This window comes from Falco punctatus (assembly GCF_963210335.1).
Source record: "Falco punctatus genome assembly, chromosome: 8".
NCBI lineage: Eukaryota > Metazoa > Chordata > Aves > Falconiformes > Falconidae > Falco > Falco punctatus.
The window spans coordinates 13334144-13346120 of NC_137588.1; the positions used below are offsets into that span (position 1 = coordinate 13334144).

At 37.4% G+C, this 11977-nt stretch overlaps 1 protein-coding gene across 5 annotated transcripts in view; it reads right to left on the bottom strand.

Annotated features, from left to right (window-relative positions):
• CALCRL (calcitonin receptor like receptor) overlaps positions 1 to 11977 on the bottom strand; it is a 73888-nt gene that overhangs the window by 56832 nt on the left and 5079 nt on the right. The window contains exon 2 of one of the 5 annotated variants that reach the window (XM_080398401.1): positions 10138 to 10216. The gene's annotated coding sequence lies outside the window, so the exon portion shown is untranslated. Of the gene's footprint in view, positions 1 to 9594; positions 10079 to 10137; positions 10217 to 11977 lie in introns of those variants that run through there. The other 4 variants (XM_080398403.1, XM_080398402.1, XM_080398400.1 and 1 more) reach the window with 4 other exon arrangements.

Below are 11977 nucleotides of genomic sequence, written 5' to 3' on the forward strand. Positions count from 1 at the left end.
TGTTTGCTTTACAAACATCAAAAGCAAAGTATTTTTCTTTTAAATTATCTGTCTAGACTTTCAAATTCAACAGCCTATCATAAAATCCTGTGATTTTGTTTTGTTAAGTACACCAGACCTATGTACAAATGTGGAAATGCACTCTGATAGTGAAATATTTCCTGGCTTTTTTTCTCATTACCAGTGATGACAAATAGGTATTGAATACTTACAAAATATATAGATTTATTATAAATATTGAAAAGCAGCTTTCCACAGAGCTATTCAATAAAATTCGTATTTCATTAAATTGAACTTTCTTGGAAAAAGGGTAGTTTGTAGCCTTACAACACCAATAACAGGGTGCTGAAAAATGAAACAAGCTGGTAAATATTAAGCTTGTTCATAACAAGATTGCACAAGAAAATATACTGTAATGACCCTGTCTTGAACATCCTGTAATAGCCCATTGTTCCTCTGTATTACTCTCATTCAGCAATTTTTTTTAATAGCGGATACTTGGCAGCAAAGGAACCCATGTAATGTGGGATCGCACGTGCGCAAATCATGCCACATCACAGAGGTGAGAAAAAGACCCTGGTACACTGGGAGGAGTTTTGAATGGACTGTTAACTGGATGTGGAGCCTTACAAAACAACCTTCACATAACTTGAATAAGACAAAAATATTTACCTACAAATGTCTGAAGGATTTTTAAACAATGAGAAGATAGGAGAAGCATTTTACCTATGAAGGGCAACAAATGACAGGAAGAATGGGAATGAAAAAGGAAAATCATAGGTTTATATTTGAGAGACCATGGAGTCTTATTATTCATATTTTTAAAGTTAGCATGGTAGCAGAAATGGGAAGAAGCCTTCCCTGACATAGATGAAGAAGAGATGTGGTAATAACCATCTTCCATGCGTGACAACTGGATGTTTCACCTTCACTCTGTATGAGAAATTATGAGCTAACTCAGCACCACGGTTACTGGCATCTAACTAGATCATGTACTGAAACCCCGCATCTGCTCTTGTTGCTAAAGTAAAATACTGAATAGAGAGTTAATATCACATCTGTACTGTGAATTCATATCATACACATAACTCCAAACACAGATTTCTCACCATCTAAAGGAATCTTTCAGTTTATCCAAGTGGCTCTGTGTGTAAAAGAATGGCTTTTGACTGACCACAGGATACCTGACACAGCTTTGTCTCTGCAATTAGAAGGTCATGCTAAAGGCAACATCATCCCATTTACTGATTTGTTCGCAGTTTACTTTCCTATGGGAACTACATTTTGAGGTTCAGATTTTTTATTCTCTGTGCATTTGTCATTCCTTCCATCAATTAATCTTTCTTGCTTCCTTGCTACCAGACTTCATCTTTTTACTGTTATTTCATGCTCAAAGAAAGAGGATTTGGACAATTGTTCTGTTTAAAATCTGTAAATGTTTAAAAATATAAAAGCTTGGAAATCTAGGAAACACAAGGGCTAAAGAAACAGCAAAAAATAAAACAAACCTCCAACTTAAGAAGTCCCACATTCCTGCATGGTATAATGCTATTTTCAAACACTTTGGTTTGAGAAATGTGCATTCCCCGAGGAAGCCGAGTTATCACAGATAACTATCATGCCAGTCTGTCTTCATTGAACAAAATGTATTTCACCAGTCTTTTTCCTCCCCTTACCTAACCTGACTTAGACAACTTATTGTGATTGGTCCCTACAATCTGCTTTGAATCTGGGCTCTTTTGGTGCTGACTTCACCCTAACTGTATACACTGAATATTACAGATGACAGTACACATTTACATGCTCTGGTGCCCCAGTGCCCCCACAGAGACAGCATAAGTATTTTGCCATCCTTCCAACAAACACTGAATTACTGCCATGTCCTTCACTGGGCTGTAATGTGACTCTAGGAAAAGCTTAGCATGTCAGCAGACTATTTTATCTCTGCAGCTCTAAATAAAATGTGTCCAGTTGAATTACGTTGGCTGATTTCTACCCTTGGATTGCATGCATAGTTTTTAGAAGAGGGATCTTCTCTAGAGAAGAAAATCTACTTGTACAACCTCTTCTGAAATAATTGGGAAATAAATTTAAAAAAAAAAAAAAAAAGTGCTTAGGCCCAGCAGCTACCTCATGGGTTCATGCTAAAAGGTTAAAAACATCTGAATTGTATGTTTCTATCTAATTTCCTAGGAACTCTGAAAATGCTGAGGTAGAGCATCCAGCATGCAGGGTGGGGGGACATAAACACTCTTGTAAGACCGCGCTGTGACTTCCTTAATCAATCTAAGAATGACATAGTCAAGATCTGAAAACTGCTCAAATCACCTCTTTTAGCCAGAAATTAAGCATTTCCAGTATGGGAAACTAAACATAAATATAAATTAATATAAATGAATACCCAAGGATTATACTCCAGACAGAATTGCTTGATCTTCAGACTACAACAATTACTTACTTTATACAAAACCTACATTGTAATAGCAAATAGAAATGAACACATTTTCTACTTTGCTCACTGGTGTAATTTCTGCTAATGTTAATTACACTTAAGACATAACACACAGAAAATTATAAAAGGGATATAACCTTTCAGATCTCCCTTGGTGAAAACTGATGGAGTATGAGATTCCCCAGCAACATGGGGTAAGCAGAACATTTCAATAGCAGAGTTTAACTTGCTGGGAGTTCTTACCTTCATTTGCATATCATTTTCCAAAGTTGTTATTTAGGACTATAATTTTCCTTGTTTGTTTTCAGTGGAGAGGCTTTTATTTCCTAATGCGTGTACACAATTAACAGATTTGAAACATTTTGTTAAAAATCTTTCTTCACCCATTCCTCCTAAAACAGGAAAAAAACAACAAAAACCAAAAAAAACCCACACTACACTGTCATGCACATAACCACAAGAAAGGCTACAATTTAGTTCAGTGTTCAGTGTTTAAGTGCCCACTTAGTGTTAAGCATGCGCTTTTTTCGAGTCCTGTTAGTTACATGGAAAAAAAGAACAGTCCTGGTAGCCTTCAATGTATTATGGTGCAATAAACAACACATTTAATAAAAGATTAAGAATGCAGACTGGTGGCCATGCAAAGAGTATTTGAATAGCACTCAGGAAAAGGCCTTAATCTGGCTTTCCTGAGCTTGTTTAAACTAACTTTTCCCCAACTAAATATTAAATCAATTTTAAAAAGGTTACCAATCTTGATACTGTGTTACGGCACACACATCTGTTGTTCCTCTTCAAGGAAGATGGTTATGAATTTCAATACATAGTCATTTATGGAAAGGGTTCTCACCCCCACCTCTCCCTTCCAAGAAACTAGACGTGTGAAGACAGACATTTCTCTTTGAGAGGAAGGATAAGGCAGAGGTTAATTTCATCTGCATGAGCCAGTATAGGATAAGTTTTTGGAAATACTGTCAAACCACATTATTAATGCCTGGTAAAGTGACTCATCCAGAGTCATCACAGGAAAGGAAGTTGAATAGAATAAAAAACGGAACAGGATGGGGGCTTAAACAGGAGAAAGAAGTGAGAGAAAGGAAACTGGATTGTTTAAAGTGGCCTGAGGTTACAAGTTCTATAATGAGATTATTTAAAAAAAAATGTATAAGATATCTAAATATCTTATATTAATATAATATATATTCTTATATATTATATATTATATATTATATATAATCTTATATATTAAATATGTAAATATATATATGCATGAATGTCTGTGTATACATAAAATTACATGCATATATGCATGTATTTATAGAAAACAACTACTTTCTACGTGAAAAGAGACTTGTATTTGTGGATTGTCTCCCAAAGCTGCCTGCTGAGGTATTTGTTTCAGTACAAGGTGGCATTAACACAGCATGGGAAATAAACAAGTATCCCCTCTAGAAACTCATGATTTTTCAAGAATCATGCTCCTATTCCACACAAAATGGAATCCACAGAATATGAAGTTACACACTCGTAAAAATCCACCACAGTGCAACAAACACATTGTTATACCGTTCCCCAAACAAACACTCTGTGCAACAAGACTTTTTCTTTTTTTCCACAAAAAAGCACAGCATTGACTTTTTTGTGCTAGCAACTCAGCGCAATGTGAAAAAGTTTCTCTTCTCCAAATTTTTTTACTGTGAAGCTTTGGATAATTAACCACCTATCATGTCAATTTTAGCTAATTCAAACAGAAAACAGTATGTAGACCATTTCAATAGATATGCTCACTTGCAGCAGCCTACTGCAGAGCACCTCCTTGGATTCATCATAACCAAAAACATATTACTTGCACAACTAGAATTTCCACCGACAAAAAGAATAATTTTGATTCCCAGAGGAGATGATAAAAGCATTCTTTAATACCATAAAGGCAATATTCAACCCATTCCCACCTCTTTAAGTTTCAAAAGCGACACCTGTGAGTAAAACTCCTCATTGTATAGTCCGACACTAACTACTATGTAATTTTTTATAATCAAAGGGATACACAGGAAGATGAATACACCCATTAAATCACGTAATTAAAAAAGAAACTTAAAAATTAAAAAGGCAGGCATGGTCAAAAAATTGTTCTGGAAAAATATATTAGAATAAATACTTCTAAATTCTACATTTCATCTCCCAAAGAAATTTATCTCTGTTTGTGAAATATTCCTTATTTAATCCCCAGAGTGACACCTGCTGGATTTCACTAACAGAAACAAAAGGGCAGATATCCCCATTCTAGAGAATATTTCAAGATAATAATTGCAAAAATGTGCCATTTTACTAATAAAAGGTTGCATGGTATCATATTTTTTGCTCCATTTAGGGCAGTAAATTAACACATAGATGCAACCATTGAGAAAAGCAGCGTGATGTCTAAAGCTCTTACTCATTTCTGAAATACGTTTTTTAAATTTCTACCTAGGAAGGATTACAGAGCACAACTTTGGGAGACAGACTATATTAATTTCTGATATCATTAATATGAAAAATATTTTTAAGGCCTAAAACAAAAGTTTTGTTACAACAAATATGTTTTCAGTACATCTTTTGCTTCACTTTAATGGAACTCTACCAGCATTGCCAGTAATAAAGTAACCAAAAAAATTATTAAAATCAATTTCCAAGATCTTACCACTGTAACAGGGGAGAAAAAACCGAGGGGGAAATCTAAATGGTAATACAAAGAATGACACTTTATGCCCACACAAGCATCAAGTTGTGCAGTTTTTAAACTCAGAATTATCAAATAATATTAGAAAAGACGATAGCATTTTTAGGAACTAAAAAGATATTCAGCCTAAATAAAGCTGATGGCATACCACAGTATATAAGGTAGATGCTTTGATCATAATAATTTTTTAAAAAGCACTAATCACTGTGTTTCACTCCTTGAACTTGTTATTATAGGGGAAGTCAGACTGGTACGGACTTCATTAAACAAAACTCTGGTTAATTGTGTTTCAAGTACTTTTTAAATAAGGCCTGTATGATCCAGGCATAAATTCAGAAATACAGCATTGTTTTATTTTTATAAAATTCAGTTAGTGTCTTAACAGTCAGCTACAGCTCAGATAGTGGCCAGAAACTGTCAGAAAAGTCTTGGGTGACATCTACTCTATATTAAAAGGCAACAGTTTCAGAGACACATGCAAATTTACACCAGTTGAGAATCTGTTGTATTTTCTTGGAGTACATTGTTTCTCTCATGGAAAGTCTTATTTTAATGCATTACATTCAGTCAAGTGCATTTCAAATGCATCTTTCCGAGGAAAAGCCACTCCAAATAAATCACTTCTGTTCTTTTCGACAGCATACACTGTAGCAATGATTGAAAGTGTTTGCACAGAACTAGGGCAGAAGAACGACTTTGCTGGGAAAATGTAAACAGTATAAACAAGCTTGGAAGACTAAGGCAGATATGCATGAAAGATAACTGTGGAAACAAAACTTTGAAAATGCAAAAGTTTAACCTTCCAGTTTTGCCCAGATTCTAAACCAGGACAAAAAGTATTGCTAAAAGCAAATGCTCTAATGAAAAGAAATTTAATTAAGAAGACCTTATATTGTACCATACTGGCTATGGGATTCTTCATAAAGATAACAGGTAATAGGCTAATCTGCTGCTCTTCGTGCAAGCACATTACAGTGAAAACATCAGAACAGGGTGAGTACAAAAAAGAAAAAAAATGGGTTGTGAACAACCATGGAAAGCTTTCTCCTATTTCTTTTAAATATTAGAAGGAAACAGCATTCAAATGTATTCAATTTAAAATACTAACACTCATGACTCATGATTTTCTAAACAAAGGATGAGGTTCAGGACTATAATTTACTTTGAAAGGCTCTTTTAAAATGTGCTCTTTTTAGTTGATACATCAGAAATAATACAATTCAGCATGATATAGACCCACGTATATAGTACATATGTACATAGAAATAATGTATTAGACATTTTTATATGTCTAATACACATAAACACATATAGAAACTCACTTAGAGTTTTATTTTACTGCTTCAAAGCTATTTGTTTTGTCAACTCACATCTGTTTTGGTAATAGAAGTATTCATTCCTTCCTTGACACAGTATTATCAGGGATATAGCTAATTCCAGAGCTCTGACAATTTGCTACACCAAAGACTTAAAATATATCCCAGTAACAGAACAGTTACGTGAGCAACCAAGAGACTGTTTTCAATAAGTGTAAAGCTTAACTGAAGAAACTACTACACATGAAACCCAGTGACATAGCTACACATGCTTTTAGAACAGAGGTGACCGTTAACACTGAGGTAATGCCTACAGTGTGTGTACACTCTATAGGAATGACAGCTCATCAGAAGCACAGAACGAATTCTGCTAGCAGATCAACACTATAAACACACTGGGAACAGATGGGAACAACTTCTTAATGAAAAGTTCTATTTTGTTTTCCTAACTGTAGACTTGAACTTCTCACTGGAGAAATTCCTTCAATTGCTTTTGTAAATAGCTTTTGTTATGTTCAGTATTTACTACAGAAGTGACTAGATATATACCTTTAAAATATCACTGTGTGCATGTTACTATTAAAAACATATTGATAGAAGCAGTTTCTTCCAAATGACTGTGAACTGGTTTGAATCTTTGTATCATTTCAGTTCTCTTGTGGGCCCAATGCTACCCAGCTCTTGCACATGCTAGGAATGCTGTTGGAAGCAGCTGATTAACTTGAATGCATAGAATATAGAACTAAGTTAGTAATTATATTGGTGACAAAGCAAATGTATGACTGTGCTTTCTTCCCTCTGTTATGTTCTCAATTGTATCCTAGTCTAAATCTGGATTGCAGTACACAGACAGCCCCCAGAACAACACTGCATTTCTGGAATAGGCCCTTTTATTTAGCCAGGTAAGACATTAGTCACCCAGAATGAGACGTACAGATTTCTGTTTCTCAACCTGAGCATTCAAAAATTATAAACGTTATCAAAAAACAGCTGTCAACAGACTGCAGAACGCAAGTGACTGAATGGGTGATGCATGCATAATTCCTGCAACAGAAAAATACCCACATTTAGGAATATCTTGCCCTTTGACAGTCAGTGGAAAAATTCCCACTGGCTCTCAGCAAGCCAAGATTTCAACAGTTGTGTCGTATCAGAAAAAAGCCTATTCAAAGGGACAAATACTACATTTCTTAATGCAGGGCAAGGCTCCAACTGACCAGGAATTCAGAGTACAGTAACATTTGAAGTTGACAGGAGATACATCATGCAATTCTTAAACTTGTAAGGCATGTTATATGTTCAGGTACTTGGTTTTGTCCACTGGAAAGTGCGGTCACACTGTTCTACATCACTATCTTGCTACTGCCTTTACTTAATGTGCAAATAACAGACTCCTGCATCAAAGCTGCAAACACATACAAGCCTGACACATCCTATGTGGGCAGTCCCACCACAACCTAAACTAGTTACATAAAGAACATAAAATAAGAATCTGAATCATTTAGCTGAAATACTTCTGAAGACTGTTTTTCCTACCATATTGATCATTAAAACAACATGAACACTTTTATCTGAAGTGTCATCTTGTTTGATTTAATATCACCACGTGCCTTTTGTGCTGAAGATTTTCAAAGTCAGACAAAGACTTTGGGATTGCTCCTACATGCAATGAAGTCAATGGGAGTTTAAGCAGACTACAAAAGTAAACACTGTGAAAATACAGATTATTATTTTTAATTGAGACTTTCAGACAGTATTGCAGCTTGTGTACTTTGAAAGAAAACACACAGATTCAAATCCGGTCTTATTCATATTTATCCAGATCTAGTGTGTCTCCTTTCAACCCACTCAAAGGACCTTGGATTCAGAGCACGTCAGGCTTTTAACACATCATTGATCTGAACAGGTTTAAACAGTTATACGCATTATTACTGCAAATGAATGAAAAGGTCCCCAGTATGCACAATATGACTAGAAAGACTCTGCATTGGCGCAACTGTAAGCACAGAAAAATCTGGCCCCAAAGTATCTGGCCATAGTTTATTAAGGTAGAGAGCAAAAAACTTCAACTATTTATTATTATTAATTCAATCTCAGCCCCTATAAAATGCATGGATGACTAAAGGAGTCATTGTAGATCAAATCCAAGTGTGATTTATAGCCTATGCTATTTCTTAATTATCCTTCAGAAACAAGATTTCTTTTCCCGATTCTACAAATCCATTGCTTACACACACACAAGCAAATGACTAGATGTAGTAATCTCAGTAATGCAACCGTTTTTGTAAAAACAGAGGACATCACGTCAGTTTTGGAAAGCTGAAGTGGCAAGACTCTTAACAGTCTCCCAGCTGATACTGGAAGGCACAGAATCACACACTTGCCACTGTTCAATAATTTCTCCAGGAAATGAAATAGTGGACAATTACCTTTCAATAAATCAGTTCGATCTTTGTGGCAAAAAAATTCAGTGATACCCCAGCACACTTAGAAGCTTCAAACTCAAGCTAACTTTTTCTGAAGCAAACAAAGTCCAAACAAAACAGAAGCTTTAACTTTTTAGTTATGTAATTACAGCGTAAAACCTAATTATGAAATAACTCAAGCATGAGCTCTTTCCTTTGCAATAACGTCATAAGATTAAAGGAATAATCAATAAGAAAATCTACACCACTTTATCACCTCATTCAGCCTCTCTTGAATGAGCTCCAGTTGTACCGAATTAGTCTTAAGAACCCTTCTCAAACCAATGAGCCTCTAATTCTCTCCAGATGCAAAGACAGAAATTTGGTTAGCTAATATTAGAGGTTCTAGACAGAATCCTTTAAGTGCTGATTAGGGTATTTTTACCTCCCTTTCTACCTATTTATCGTTGATTACTTCCTCAAGGATATATTATAGCAACACCAGTTATAAAATCAGCTCAACATTTCGCTCACTAAAAATAAACGAAGCTTTTCCTCATACCCCTTTCTCCCTGCAGATTTCATATCACATGCTGAGGTTAATGTAAAAGCACGCACACAGACGTAACTATAACTGCATTCAGATGACACAAAAATATTGTTCTTGGGTAAAACAATGAAACCGTTTTGATCAGTACTCACCACAGGGAGCTTTTTACGATAATGGTTTCAGATAAATCAGTTTGATTTCCCTTTCCCGCGAGGGAGAAAGGAGATGTATCGTTCCCTCCCACCCCGGCCGAATAAGAGACCTACGAGAGCCTGATCCTCCCGCCGGGTATAATCCAGTTGCCGAGCCCGGTGGCTGCAGGGGGAGAAGCGCCGGTGCCCCGCTGCGCTGCGCGGAGGAGCGCGGCTGCGGGCAGCGCCGGGAGCGTGTCAGATTGTAAGCGAGGAGCGGCGGCAGCAGCGAAACATCAGAGCTTCCTGTTACATCACCCTGACCCCGCCCGCAGCCAGCGTGAAGTTACTTTTCTTTCTCAAATGGCATGTCCCGGGGAAAGCGGGCTGCGCTGGTACTCTCGGCAGGACGGGCAGCTGCCCGGGGCCCGGCGGTGCCCGCTGCGCCCTGACCGCGCCGCTCCCGCCGGGGGCAGCCGGGCTGCCCGCACCTTGCCCAGCCCGGCGGCAGCTGGCCGCCCCGAGCGGGGGCTAGCGCCCTGCCACGGGTCGGGAAACACTCACCCGCTCAGCTGGGAAGGAGACCACGGGACTAGTCCTTTCGCGTATCGAGCCAGTGAGAATCGTCCTCCTCCTCCTCCTCCTCGAGCTAGACCCAGAGAAATAAATCAGTTTGGACCTTTATTCAGAGACAAGTAATAATATACAATAGCTGCATTCCTTCTTAGCATGACTGAGCTGACCTACCTCTGCCAGAAACTGCAGGGGCTGCACTATGTCCTGTACTGTAAGTGCTAAAAAGCTCCACAGAGAAATGCTTGTATTCCTGAATCGTAAAACCAGATTAGTCAGAATCAAATTTTCAAATTCAAGCAAGTGCATAATTTAAAGTGCCACTTCATTTTATAACCAAGGCGGGGGTCACACACCCAACTGTATTTAAGTAAATAAGTCTTTGAAATACCAAGGGTAGAAAAGAGGCAGCAAGAATATTACTATCGCCGCAAAGATCCCTCGGCCGCATTTTCTTAAATGCCAGTGATTTGGAAGCATGAGTATGAGCTGCCCAGTTTGAAAACTGCCATATCTGAACATAAAACAAAATCAGTAGTAGTCCTTCTACTAGTTTCAAATAATTTTGTATCAGGACCTAAAAGTGTTTCTTTGGGAGCGTTTAGCACTTGTCCTTTGTACAGTTGGTGCCTGGGCTATAGACAGAATCTGTGCTCTCCAAATCAATAGGCAGTTGCTGCATGCACGTGACAATACTATGCTGAATAAACGGGGGGTTCATGGAGAATTAAGCTCAAATAATATTAAGACCTGCAACACCAGTGCTCCTTATGGAAGGCCATAAGGACCTCCCAAAGGTTGCGTTTCCATAAATGCTCATCAAAACAATAATCATTTAATTTGCTAATGGGACAAGATAAAGTATTATCTTTGCTTCTCCCTACCTGACACTCATTCACTGTTTTTACTAGCAGAAACATTGATGGAACATGTGAACTGGATGAGGCAGTTCATCTAGCCATTGAAAATCTGTTCCTCAAATATGAAAACAGCAAGAAACTAAAAAATTAGCAAAAAAACAAACCAAAACAAAACAAACAAAACAAACAAAAAACAAAAACACAACAACCACCAAAAAATCCAAGCCAGGGTCAGGAAAAATCTGAAGAGGGGAAACAGGGGCAGGAATACTTTAAATCCATATGGCCACTGGTAAGATGAATTGTGAAATCACACTGTAGGGTTACTAAAAGAGCAGGCATATGACTTTAATACTAATTTGGCACATGTGAGTGCTGGTGCTTCTAGGATCTTACATCAACAGGAGAATGTTTGAGTTTTATAATCAGCAAAGAACTGGCACTCTAAACTTCTAGGCAATGTAAACAGATACAAGCCAGGGATTAACTTTGATTCTGAACAGTGCTGGAAATTAAGTTATCTGAAATAAACGGTGCCACCTCAGGTAGTGGAATTCCATCAGAAGTGAGCCTAGTTGCATTATTTTAGACCAGCTATGTCTAGGCTATAGGCTACAACAGGGTACATTACACATTGTAACCTGGAAAATAATTCATGTATTCTAGCCAAGCACACATGTTCAAAACAGCCATCTGAATTAGTTGGAGAGATTTATTACGTAGGCGGTGTTTGATATGGCATGTCAAATTTTGTGGAGTTGTGTGGGTTTGGTTGGGTTTTTTTTTTTTTATTTTCATTCAGAGGTCTTATATTCTACTTATTTAGCTATCATTACAACTTTCTTACTCCTACTCCACCGGTATTTGAGACATCTCAGCTGGTGTAATTTGCACTTCAAAGATGCAGAAGGCTCCCACACTACTTCACCAACCCTTCTGGCTGAAAGGCACGTAAATTACACCAATACAGG